Source organism: Odontomachus brunneus, unplaced genomic scaffold, assembly GCF_010583005.1.
Source record: "Odontomachus brunneus isolate Ranch 3 - 2012 unplaced genomic scaffold, Obru_v1 Obru_scaffold_092, whole genome shotgun sequence".
NCBI lineage: Eukaryota > Metazoa > Arthropoda > Insecta > Hymenoptera > Formicidae > Odontomachus > Odontomachus brunneus.
This window is the reverse complement of record NW_022639542.1, coordinates 565,825-579,960: the sequence shown is the minus strand read 5'-3', so window position 1 is coordinate 579,960 and position 14,136 is coordinate 565,825. Positions and strand designations below refer to the sequence as shown.

The following is a 14,136-nucleotide window of genomic DNA, read 5'->3' as shown; positions in this document are numbered from 1 at the left end:
AGAGAGAGAGAGAGAGAGAGAGAGAGAGAGAGAGAGAGAGAGAGAGAGGATTTCTCCACGAGAGTACATAACGATGCGCAAGCACATGCCGATAAGATCGGCGATATGACGGATACTACAAAAGAGAATCGTTTAGCAACGCCGCGAGAGCGCTGTTATGCAAGCAATTTTAAGCGTCGACCCAAGACGAAGCGAGAGAGTGAGAGAAAGGGGATAGAGAGAGGAAGAGAGATTTTCGCGCGGGCGCAATTACGTCGACCGTGTTTCGGCCGAGCGACCAATTTTCACGACACCGTACAAACGAAACGTGCCGTTTCTAGAAGGACTCTCGTAACCGCTAAGTCCCTGTTCATTGGTACTTTTATGAGAGCCCTTTATGTGTACGAATTCACTCGAGGGTGAAATTACACATGGCGAAAGGAGGTGAGCTATTATTGGCGAGGGTTCAGTCCCGACACTAGATTCATGCGGTAACTAGTCGCAATGCAGACAAGGGTAACGACCGATAATAGTCTCGACTCGCGTACACGTGCGCACACGTTAATTGGCAGTTGAGTTTATAAGAATCAGATAAATCTACAACTGATTATATATATATAATTCGTAATCGGGCTTCTATAATTCAGGAAGTCGCGCACAAAGTCGCGAGAAACGAAACTAATATTATGCATTAGATATTAATTTAATTGGTAACTATGCAAAAATGATCTAATGTAGTTGAAGTATACGTTGAGATGAAAATGAATATTGGATATATGATTTAAAAAGAATAGACAGAACTGTGGTTCTTCGCAATCGTTCAAAAATCGGCATCGGGTCGTTCCTTCCTGATGAAGTAGACTGAAATGTTCGCGAAACGTCGGAATCAAACAAAGGTGAATCCACGCGGCTCAAACTCGAAAACCAAATCTAATATGCACGCGAAAGCCTAAAAAATCAAATCGTTCAAAAAGTCAAGTAAAGTCAATTTGCTTCTCTTTAAAAGAGTATTTGTTGACAAATTTAACCCTTAAAAAAAATGCAACTAGTGGAAAATAAAAGCCGGGTTTTAAATAAATTTTAGGCGCCCATAGAGCTTGGATTATTTTATTTATATATGTAGAAAAATTTTTAAATTATAATTTTATAGATTGGGTCATTCATTCTTGCTTAACTATGATCAATCAATCGAATATATTGAGGAATTTCTTAGGCAGACGTAAGGAACAAGAGAAATCGCAAATATGATCGTGAATGAATTTTTCCTCTCGCAAAATAACTTTCGTGTAAAAGGAGAGACGACGATACACATCGTGTGATAAACGGCTGTTCACGCGATATTCAGATGTTGCCGGAATTACGTCCTGTTACGTTTGTCGTTACACGACCACTGCGCGCGCGGATTGTTGCTTGCAAAATAAGCGAAGAGCTGCCAGCCAGCCAGCGAGCGGGGCTTTAATACGCGCGTAAGCCAATTTTATACTCGTGCACCTTTCCGTTACGCTCGAGCGTATGTCAATCCGTTAAATGCGGCGAAATCGTCCCAGAAACGCAACGAGTGCACAAACGCACGATCGAGATATTCGATCCGCGAAGCCAATTCGTCACTAAGCCTTGCAAATGCCGTCAGCGGTAAGCTGCTTTGGATCGACGCCAGCTCCATCAAATACGAATAAACTTATTCTAGCGACCGAAAAAAAGAGACAAAGAGGGAGAGAGAGAGAGAGAGAAGGAACGATGCGTTCGGCTTGACAAGTACTGTCATGACCGACGCTGAAAATCGCTTTCGCGTAGAGAATTGCAGCGTCGCCTCGTCTCGCCTCGCCCCGCCTGTCGATCCAAATACAGATTGCTGTGCAAAATTCGTGCCCCACTTTAGTCGATCACAAAAGCTAGCCGATACGTGAGGAACATTTCGAAGATGGCACATATCCATGATCCGTTGCGCCATAGAAAATGGATTTGAAAATTTATTAGCCTTTGCTTACTAATACGTACACACATCTATCTCTTCTCGTGAACGCCCTCCACGACGGAGGAGTTCGAGATGTGACAATGGACAGCCGCGATTTGCGGCGACTAAGTTAATGCTAATCAGTAATACGCCTCGTTCTCGCGTCCGTGTGGACAAAACGTAGGAGAGTTAGCAACATCCGTTGTGAGTCATGTGTCAGGAGACTACTCTCCTCGTCGGCTGGAGGATATAATTATGAAGTTTAATTGGCTAACGAGACCAGACAGGGATCGGCACGGCGATGTAGAAACGAGCCCCTGATTGGTCCATTCACCAAACTCCGCGTCGTTCATTCACGTTGCAATTAATCCGAAAACGCTCATGTCCTTGAATAGCAGTATCGTGTTCGTTCGCGGGCGCTGTAATCTGTCTTGCGGACAGCTTTTCCGCGCGCGACTCCATCCTCGTGATTACGGTTTTGCACATATTAGGTCGAGGCGAAATTAGCTTCCCGCGGTACAAAACACAGTTCTGGGCAAAATGCGGAATTAAAATTAAGATCGGAAAGCACCGATGCCTAAACCTAATTCTGGATATTCTGAACGTTTTGATCCTTAAATCCAAATATTTAAAATATTAAATACAAATATTTCGACATAAAAAAATATGTATATATTCTATGTTGAAAGTTTTTAATATTCATATTTAAAGACCAAAACAATAAAAGTATCCAGGTATGTGTCCGGGAATTGGTACTCTTATCTTCAATTGACCTCGCGAATAATCCATTTCGAGAGATGTAGAGCCACTGGTTTACTTTTTCCCATTTTTTCTTTATGAACACATCTGCGATGCGACCGATTTGTTTTAGAAAACGCGGATCGTACGGGAAATAAATATAACGTACGCAATGTGTAAGGAAAGAAATGAGACAACTCCGAGAATTATATGCGACCCCGATACGCAAGATACAGAACGCACGGTGTCGTTCACCGAGTAGGGAGAGAAAGAGCGGTGTTTGCGCCTAACTACGGGGACCCGCGGGGACACGTGTGAAATCGGGATGCGAGGCATGGGAACACGAAACGCAGAGATCCGCTTTCGCATATGCACCGATCCGCGCGCGCGCGTGCGCACGTTCGCCCGAATTAGCTGCGGCCTAATTGACCGTCGCTAATTCACCCCTCCGGTTGTGCAGTCGACGCGCTGTGCACTTCACGTACGTGAATATCTTTACATGGCCGTGCCAGAGGTTCTCTCGAATCCTCTTCGCGTCGGAGTGTCGCGGGTCACAGAGAGAGGGTGTAGCGTTCCCGTGCGCGATCTCCATCGATCGAAGCCGCGGAGCGCAAAGCGATCGACGTAATCCGCCGACTGAAGTTTCCTTTTTCTTTCTTTTTCTCTCTGTAAAAATTCGATCGACGCTACCGAGGAGATGTTTCCACGTGCGGATAGCGCGTTATTTTTATATGTAAGCAGAAGGAATATCTCTCTTTTCTTGACACTTTGATCGTCTTTGCATTTCCAATCTACTGCATTCGAGTTTTGCGCGGAAAGGGGTCGTATCCGCATAAACTCGGCACGCGAGAGAAGGAGAGGAGATAGAGAGAGAGAGAGGGAGGGAGGAGACTACAAATCATTGCACCGAGAGGAAAGTTACCAATTTGTGACGTGGACGATTCAACGCTTGTGCAAAGAGAAGAGCGAGCGAGCGAGCGACGTTTTCATATTTAGGCGAACACCACGCGCAAATTCCTCTTGATTCGGTTTCGGCCGAATGACAGTGACTCCCGGCTCGACCTCTGATTTTTGTCGGGCTTTCCACGCTTTTTTTTTCAAGTTAATGGGTCGCATTTTCGACGATACACACAGTTACTTGATTAACGGCGCGGACGGATTTGTATTGGACCATTTGCCTGTGTAAGCTCACTACGACAGGCAGATGGTAGAGTCTGTTGGGCCGTGCTATCTGCGCTATGTAGGGTGACCCTTCGCCGTAAATCAGGATTATCTTTGGAGCCTCGGCCGAGATATGGAAAACGGCTGAAACAAATGTCGCGCTCTCCCTTCGGGATGTAATTTCCATTTGTTCGTGTTTCCGAATTCGCATAATTTTTCGATCATCCGCGGCGATCAGTACGGCGATGACTCGTCCTGCGCGACTTTTCATCGCGCTCTCACATCCTCGTTCGACACATCATGTGTGGATAAAGTAGACATACTAGTATAATCTGATAGAACGATTCCATTCGAGAATAAGGCCGAGAGGTCGAATGATGGAACGATGGTAGTGAACGATGGAGATTCGTAATTTAATCATTATTGATCATTTCATCATTAATTCGAATAAATTAATTATTTTCAGTAAATTGATTAAAGGTTAACTTAATCAGTATTGATAATTTAATCATCACAGATTTTCGATACTATTTCTTTTAACTGGAATCTTTAATGAATAAATTATCTTTAATGATTAAAATATACAAATGTATATACATTTGCTATATACAAATGTATATAGCAAATGTAAATTGATGAAATTGAGTAAATTGAATATTGAACTGTTTTAATAAAATGAGAAGTTGAAGTGAAACAATTATTTTTCTCGAGCCAAATAATAAATTATTTGTGCGTTAAAATAAATTATTTGGTCCAAAATTACTTGAAAAGCCAAACGAGATCTTATTTGTTGAATCAAATGATGGACTATAATATTATGGATTATTTCTGCCAATATATAAATTTTCTTGAATGTAATAAAAATTTTTGAATCTAGAAAAATCATTCTTTATGTGACAATTGATAAATCACGTAATGCAGAGCGACAATAAGGATTTCTAATAATTAGGACCTGATAACATCAGGTATCTAGGATAACATCTTGTATAAACAAGATAACAGATTGAAATCAATACGATTAGAACCGTGAAGTTAATTTAATAATAGTCGAGACATTACAATCAAACATATTTGGCGAACACTCGGCGCGTCTGTCGATTGATGCATTTGTTCAAGCAAGTTATGCAACAACCGTGTCGCAAGTAACTGTCGTCGTAAATTCGTCGGGACAGATTGTGAACGGCGATGGGATGACGTTGCTTTTGAGAAACGCTGTTCGCCAGCTAGCGTGATGATTCACGCGAGTGATCATCGAGTCGGCATGATTCTCGCGATACGGCCGGCTTAGCGACGCTCTATAACCAGATCCGATTTTCTCTGCTTGTGTCGTGTACACAGTGGCCGGAAATTAATGACAAATCGACCGGCGTAACGAGTTACGCGATAGGCTTAAATCCGTCGCGTTATAATCGCGATAGTCGGAGATACATGGTCCAATCGCGCCAGTGAGAGAGAATGGCTCGCGTTGTTCCCCTGGCGTATCCTTGTTCTCTTTACGTGGCAAAGGCAGGAAGTAAAGGCAAGTAAAGGCACTGGAGAGGTGAGTCGTTCGTTCTCGGTGAATACGCGAGTGCGTGCACTTCGTAGATATGGAGAAAATATTGTAGTAAAAAATACAAGGAAATTTTTATAATTCTGGACTACACAAAAATTATGATCAAAATTACTATGTTTTAATGACATTATGCATGCTTGACTTTTTATTAAAAATTTATTGCAATTAGGAGGAATTCCAGAGGCTGTATTCTGAAAAGCTATATTTGAACTTTTGTAAAGCTACATTTTATTTTAAAGGCTATTTTCTCATACTATTAATTTTTACGCAGATTTTTAGAATTGCCTAAATTTTACTAAACTTTTATCCCACCAAAGTCCTGCGGCCTCTTAAAAATGTAGCCTCTCATTTTCCCCGATGAAGCAAACATAAAATTCCGAACGAACGAATGAACGCGACGCTAGCGCGCAGCGCGTCGCGTTCGTTGTTTAATGCAAATTTCATTAGCGCACATGTTGTGCTAATGTTCACGTGTCACGCGTGCCGAGCCGCGTGCAGGCCGCGTAAAACCAACCGCGGGAGTCGCGACCGGTCCGGTTCATCGCGGTATTAGTCGGCATTATTCAAATATTAAATATTATTCAAATATTAAATAACACGTTATTTGCGTGAGAAGCGCGTGCCGGGGCGTGACGGCGGCCGGAGTTTATTTGAATTTAATCACAAGGCTAAAGCCACTTGTATTAACCGCGGAGATACTCTGTCTCTCTACCTCTCTCTCTCCATCTTTCTCTCACACACACTCTCTCTCTCTCCGTGTACGGAACGCGCGCGGTCGAGCGGGGCCAGAGGAGGAATTTAATATCCGTTCTGGGCGAACACATCCGCGTGTGTGCCGCGCGAATAACGGATAGCACAGTCGGCCGAATTGTCCGGACAAAATGCGCTCGCCACGGAAACACGTGGAAAATCGCGCGACGCCGAGCGGCGGAGCCGGAAGCCGCGATTTTACAGCGATAGCTCGATTTATGGATCACATCGCGCTGTGCGCGAAACTTCGTTCACGCGAATGAACTCTCGTCTGTTCACTCACCTGTCTCACGATTGCACAGCGAACAGGACAAGGTGGGGCAGGTAGGCGATTGTTGGTATTGTGTCGTGTCGTGCTCGCCGAGGTCCTGGCGATCCGAACTCGCTGGTGGTTATCAAATTCATGTCGCAACCTGACCGACTGGGATGTTTTGTTTTGACCGGGGAATCGTCCATTGCAACTCTCGCGAGTTGTCATTGCGACTCATCCGATCGTGCGCGCGCGCACTCACTCCTTCACTCCCTCTTCTCCTTTCTCTCTCTTACTCAAATATTTTCAGAGTAAATATTTGTACAGTTTTTTTACGATATGCTTGTCACGAGATAGTAAGCGTGGATGTGCGCGTGTACACACGTATAACGACGGTTATTTATATCGCAGTTGCGATTTGTTGAGTCTTGATCGACGGATGCTAATGCGTTTTTAGTCGGCAAGTATTTTGACGTGAGAGCCTTCGTATTGCGCTTATCGCCGACAATTTGTGTTTATCAGAGAAAGTCGTCACGTATTTACGTTCTGTTGAGAGTGCATACGTGACAGCACAAATGGTCCCTGCGCGGACTTCACATGATACGCCAGGTCTACAGGGTGTCCGGCGCAAGAATCCTCAAAGCGTACACGCATGGGCAGGTATTTGAAATTAGAGTCAGATGTGAATTTTTCGGTAAAATCATGTGATCACAAGTATAATGTCATTTATATCATGTGATCCAACTAAAAATTTAGGTGCAACTTTAAACTACGATTTGAGTATCTCAGGTGAGACAAGTTTCACGTAACGACTATTAATACAGGTTGTTCCAACTTTTTGGTGAGTTAACTGATGATTAAATCATATATCTGTATTTCTCCTTCAACTTAGACAAAGACACACATATGATTTAACTATCAGTTAACTTACCAAGAAGTTGGAACAACCGGTTATAAGTGTAGCAACACTTTTTCTTGATGAGTTTTGCAACGTATTCAATATGGAGAAGGTATTTCCTGAGAATTACTAAAAAATTAATTCTCCTATTGGATACGTCATACATTGCGAAACTCGAGAAGAAGTGTGTTGCAACCTTTTCAGTCAGCTGATTTTACGCGTGTCGCTAAGAAACAGTCGCAAGTCTCAACCTCTTTCGATGAGATCGCGCCTACAGAGCTCCACAACATTGCTAGTGTACGCTAATCTTCTTTCGTTAATTACTCGACATTTTACGCGATTGTCCGAAGAATGGTGAGGTATTATTTGCTCGAGTCGAGCGGTCCACCTGCACATGTGTTTCGGGAGCTCTTGCGTCAGACACCCTGTGCATTTCGCTGCCGCTTCCGCCATGTGAATGCACGTCCGGCTGAATATTTTCAAGAGAAACGGGCCGTTACTCTTCGCTCAAATGTTTGTTCGGCGAGGTTTTTAGCGATTTGCGCGGCGTGTCCGGTGCGAATTAGACAATGCAGGCGGACGCGCGTATCGTCTCGCTTCGCGCAAAAATAACACCCGCATCCGGCGCGGATAAGAGTCGAAGGACTCTTATGCGTTCGCACTGCCGAAATGTGGGCGGAAAAAAAGTCACTCTCGCAGCGCGAGGGAGCGCGTCCTCTCCCTCGCTCCCTTTCTCGCGGCCGTTGACGCCTTTCTGCGCGCACGTATGTATTCGCGAGAGCCGTTTTTGCGTTGCGACTTCTTTTTATCCGCGTCGGCGTTGACGTCAATCTCTCGCTCCCATAAACGAAGGGGCACATGTGCGAACGCTTCTCCATCACCGGTGGGATTTCGTCTACAGCAGGCTCTCTCTCTCTCTCTCTCTCGCCGTGGGCGTGCTAGAGCACACTTTAAAGAGCCAATCAAAATTCCACGTTGACCCACTTTGTAGTAGCTGGTCAACACGGCTCCATTCGCGACGCGACTCGCCGATGCGGCTTAATAAACGCTGACGAACGTGATCGCGCGATTCGATGTGCCCGCTGCCTGTCGCACTAAGCTTCCATCGTACCGCGCGATTCGTTGTCCAAATCGCACGAATACAAGGGTTATCCGACGTGCAACGGGAAAAACGGCCTAGAAAGATCTCGGACCCTCGTCACTCTCGGGTATTGGCTCTTTGGTCGTATTTTTCGGGTAGCTCAGCAAACAAAAGATACGCGGTGAAGGGCGTTAGGTGCGCTTACATTATCCCCGACGCAAGCGCACGTGAAAAACGGACTCTTGCAAATACATTTCTTGCATGGACTTTCTGGAAATGCGCGCGGGAGACTTTGCCAATAATGAACAGTGATGTATGTTCGACGCTCGGAATTCGAAAGGAGCAACTCTGTTCCGCCGTGTAAGTAAATTCGCAAATCGCACTTCTCTCTAACGCTCGCTACCCCGTTCGATAATTAACGTGCCTGCGACAGCGATAACGGTCGAATCGTTCGTTCCTTTTTCCTTCCTCTTTGGGAAAGCGATCGCGGAAACGCTTCCACGGAAACGGGCGTTAAATCAGCAATTTACAGTCACCGCGTCCAAATATTAGAACGGATGACTCGACAAATCACAGCGCCGTGTATTTTATTTCGGTGCACGTAGGCAGCGGAGCCCGCGCGCATCCGATAGATACCGAATCGATAACCGATGAAATACTTTGGAATGTTTTTCGAAGCGGAAAACGGTTAGTCTCGATCATCAAATCTGGCGCTCGGCGCACCGGAGGGATTTATCGCCGGGGAATAATTATCGGTGGGGAATATGAATTTACGCGCGTCCGGTGTTTGTCGATAACCCGACTTTCCGGGCTCTGTGCGCGTACGAATTTCATTGAATTTCAGGTCTTCTCGCGCGCGGCAACGTTAAGTAATAATTTCGGTTCGTTTAGCTGCCTACGCGGGAAGAATTGGCGCGCTTAATTTGCAGTTGACAGAATGACAAATCGCCCTCCCTTCTCCTCTTTCTCTCCCCTCTCTCTCTTTCTCTCTTTCGCCTACACGCCACGCCAATGCACTCGCGACGTTTCGATGTCGAAACGCAGCGGCCTGCAAAAGCAGCGAATCAATAAACGCGTGTACCGCGCTCGTGACATTATTAATTATCGAGAGCGATTAACTATGTAAATTTTCAAAGTCATTGTTTGCCTCTCATTTACAGCTTATAGAAATGAGATTAAAAACAAATTCAAGTTTTTGAAAATAGCACGAAAGTTGTACTGATTATCAATTTGGACGACAAAGGAGGAGCGTCGATAAGACCGTTTTCCTAGTTTAGTAATTAGTTCTGCATTAACATTCACTTTTTCGTTTTATTACAGATTTAATTAAGATATTAACTGCAACCTATAAAGAGTATATTGTAGGTATTAATGCGAGATCACGTAAAAAGCAGCTAAATACATCTCAAAAAAAGACTTTTTCTATAAGCAGTATAAAAACATACATTTTATCTTATAATTGTACGCATGTGATATATTATCAATGTATTCTGATTGTTTTTATTCCTTTTTTAAACATACATTACAAATTCACAATATTTACAGACCAAAAGAGATAATCAAGTTTCAGGATTATCTGAGTAAGACTGATAGAAGTAAGATGGGTAATGGATATATCCTGTAGCGATAATGTATCGCGCGCGCATAGTGAAGAAGAGATAATTTAAAGGAAACAAATAAACGCGTTCGGCTTCGTCACACATCACGGAAGTCTAAAATATTAAAAGATTTCTTCTAAATAACTTCCTCTAAAGTACTCAGGACATGAATTAGTAGATATAAGCAACATAATTTTCAAAAGCTTCAGCATAGGCAAGAAAACGTTCTTGTTAACACTTCTCTTTTATCAAAGAAATTTTGCATAGAAATCAGATGTCTCGTTAGAGCTAACCTGCCAAATACGGGTAGATATAAATACCTGTATATACCTGCCATTTACGAGCTTGCTTTAATTGACAGCACCGTGCTGTATAATTCGAGCCAGTATTGCCTTTCTTAGTTTCCAAGATAAATCACCCAGTACAAACATCCAGTTACTTTTACAAGCTTTTCGAAATTACTCCCGCGTCCCTTCGAATCCCGGCTCGCATTCCACTCGCGCGGATAAATGCAAATGGTCGGATGGTATCGCCTCGAAGCATCGACTTCCTTCGCGCGCTCGTGTCGACAAAAACAAATTCCTACGCTATTGGGTGGGTCGATAGTTTCGTACTCGGGAAATGAGAACGGGGACGGGGTCGAAGTTAGTCGAGTTTGCGAAAACCGAGGTCGGAGAGAGAGAGAGAGAGAGAGAGAGAGAGAGAGAGAGAGAGAGAGAGAGAGAGAGAACCACCGAATTTACCCATTGTCCGTACCGATGTCAAGGACTTTTGTCGATGTAATTACCGCCGAAGTGGCGGCAAAGGGGTACGCGCGCGCACTTCCGTGTTACGAACATAGTTAATGGCCCCGTGGCCGCGAATGTCGACGCGCAAAAGCAGCTTTATTGTGTGTTAATCGCGGCACAGTGTTGCGCAGTGCCCGTTCTTATTCTTATATATAAAAATCGGTATTTGAAATCTTTAAGATATCAATCTAAAATCTTACATACCAAATTATATATGGAAAACAGTGTTTCCTTTATATGACCACATTTGGAACAATTACGACAATGAGGGAACATATCAATTGCGAAAAAAAAAATATATATATATACAGGGTGTCCCGCGTAAGACGGACCAAAAAAAAAATATAAGTAGAACACACAAAAGTGAACAAAAATTATATAGGCCATTTTTCACAACAACCACGTAAAATTTCGAGATATTAATTAAAATAGTTGAACATATCAGAGCGCGACGACACGGCAGGCGGGACATACGGCTCGCCGCGGCCGGCGAAGAAAATGGATGATTGCTCGCGGGCTTATCTTACAGGCCAGAGAGGTGGGCTGTTTGGCATACTGAAATAAGTAGCTCCGTGTGTACGTCCGTGTACGTGTGCGTTCTTCCATTTTCTTCGCCGACCGCTGAGAGCCGTATGTCCCGCCTGTCGCATCGCGCGTTCTAATTTGTCCAACTTAGCACATTTAATTAATATCTCGAAATTTTACGTGGTTGTTTGAAAAATGACCTATACAATTTTTGTTCATTTTTATGTGTTCTACTTATATTTTTCTTTTGGTCCGCCTTACGCGGGACACCCTGTATATTAATATTATTGATATGATTAATATGATTGATATTTTATATCATTTAAAACGAAAATACTAAAACGCATACTAAAATAAACTTAATTAACAACATTAAAACAACTTATAAATAAACATATATATTAAAGTAAAAATATGTAAACATATTAAAATAAAGTAAACATTATAGAAGTAGGTAAAACAAAAAAATTATTAATAAAATTATTAATACAAAAAATATACAAAAATCACAAATTATTAAATAAAAACTGTGACGAGACTTTTTTCACCTCGTTACTACTGTGCGACCGACCAACCATCGAGCCGCGACATACGGCGCTACGCGCCTAAACAATTTGTTTTACAATTTATTGTCACACCGCCGGCTCGCGATAACACCGCCGATTGCTCTCCGAGCGGGGATGGCATACGTGCGGAATTCGCATGGACATAGTATACATGGACTCCGAATGCTCTGTCATCTAAAAGAGTGAAGCCAACATCTAGAAAGAGAGCTAGAATAGAGGGGCTATGCTTTTCTCCCTATTTTGTCACTTTTTTGTTGCGCGTGCATCCATTTCTCGTTTCCATAATATTATAGAGTGCAACAGCACCCCGACTAGACTGGCAAGTAAAAGTCTTACTTAAATTTTATTGCACACTTTGTCTGTGCAGAAATAGACAGAGAACACGGAGGGGCTGTACATATTAGCTTCACTTTTATGGCCGTATGCAGGGTCCATGTACACTACGTCCATGGGAATTCGCGAGTCGGCGGATATAAAAGCCGCACGCGATAGCGGCAAGAGAGACTCGGGAGGCAGACGTCGTCGACAAACGCCTTCTCGGGATCCCAGTCGGTGCGCTCATCGACTGACCGATCCGCTCCAGGAGCAAGGGATCTAGAGGTGGCGCGCTCACCGTCTCTGTCAAGCTCTGTCTTGGCTCCCCAATACCCTGGGCGACTCACAAGCATCGCGACAAGAGACTACTGAGACCGACCATGCCGTCGCGATACCGCTCGTACCGAGATATCGCTCGTACCGAGACTGCGCTGCCGCGACCGCCGACCGCCGACCGCCGTGACCTCCGACCGCCGCGCCCGCGATTAGATTAAGTATTAAGTCCATTAGCATTAAGTTAGTAGTAAGTCTGCGTTAGGATTAAGATAGCCATAAGTGTAGCACTAAGTCCACGTTAGCTTTAATTAAGTCATTCTAGTCGTAAATTCCGTTCGCGAAACCTGCCGCCCGCGTCCCCGTTAACTGTATAGAGTAACTCAGTAAATCATTTTTTTTATTTTTTTTTTCGTTAATTCTCGCACACTCACTCACACTCACACACGAGACAGGAGTCGCTCGCCTCTCGCAAGAACCCGTGAACACCGGCACCGATCCCGAAACGGTTGTCCGACCGATAAACAGATCGTGACAACACAATTAATAAAACAATGTTAATAGTAATTATATTTCTGTCTCAAAAATGTCCATTGTCCATTAATTTCTGCTGGATTCAACTGGAGTAACTAGTGCTCGTGCTCGGCACTTGCATTCTGGCTGTAGTTTTTCCACTTCTAAATCGTTTAGGCGCACACTTGCGTAGAAAGTTTTTTTCTCATGTATATAATGCCTTGAATTTACAATGTATACCAACATTAACACAATGTGATTCAATGCATGTGACATAATTAAGCATTTATCAAGTAATTTGGATTATGATGCGTATATAAAAAATATAAAGACATTCGAAAACTAGTACTAGTTTATCAGAAGACCAATGCATAGATATGAATTCAACTTAAACTATGAATTCAATTTTCTAATACTAATTTACTGTGAAGGATATGAGCCTATAATATAGGTACAATTTTACGCTTCTGCAGTTCCTTTGATTCGCTCCAATTTCCAGAACTATCAGATTGGTGTTTGATAAAAAATTTATGTTATTTATGGGTTTTATCATATTTTATCATATTATTAGATTTATGTTATTTATGCATTTTATCATATTTATCATATATTGTACTTGCAAAGAGAAAAATCTTCTATGCTACGTTTCATTTAGTAGCTTTTTTCTATGAAAACGGGCTCTTCGCAACACTGTGCGAAGATCGATTAACGCGCGCGAACGCATGTTGCTCGAAATACGAGCCACTCTATTTGCGAAAGAGCGCGACGATTTTCGACCGGCCTTTTTTCCGTGTGTGAGTTCGGATATCCGCATGACCGACTCTCCGCCATCGGAAAATATTTCGCTTCTCGGATTCACCGTCGCCCGTAGCGTCGTTCAATTTAATGCGTTCTGCTGCTCGCGTTTCAATCGATGGCACGTAAGCAAATGAGAAATCGATCCACGGTATCTGCACAGTGGGTCGCGCTGGATGTAAGGAGGAAACAAAATTTTATATTCGGAGATTTCGAATTGCGGATAAAATCGGTAATATTCGAAACGACTTCTCCCCGATCGGAGAATCGTGCATCCTCGCTGACTACGTGAAATCTCGCGACAGCGTAAGACTGTGTGATGTCGGTAATGAGAGAGAGAGAGAGAGAGGGAGAGAGAGAGAGAGAGAGAGAGAGAGAGAGAGAGAGAGAGAGAGAG

The 14,136-nt window shown here is 43.4% G+C and overlaps 1 protein-coding gene across 3 annotated transcripts in view; it reads left to right on the top strand.

The window, feature by feature from the left end:
- The window catches only part of LOC116848283, a 119,648-nt gene that overhangs the window by 62,142 nt on the left and 43,370 nt on the right, over nt 1-14,136 (top strand). The gene's annotated exons all lie outside the window — the stretch shown is intronic.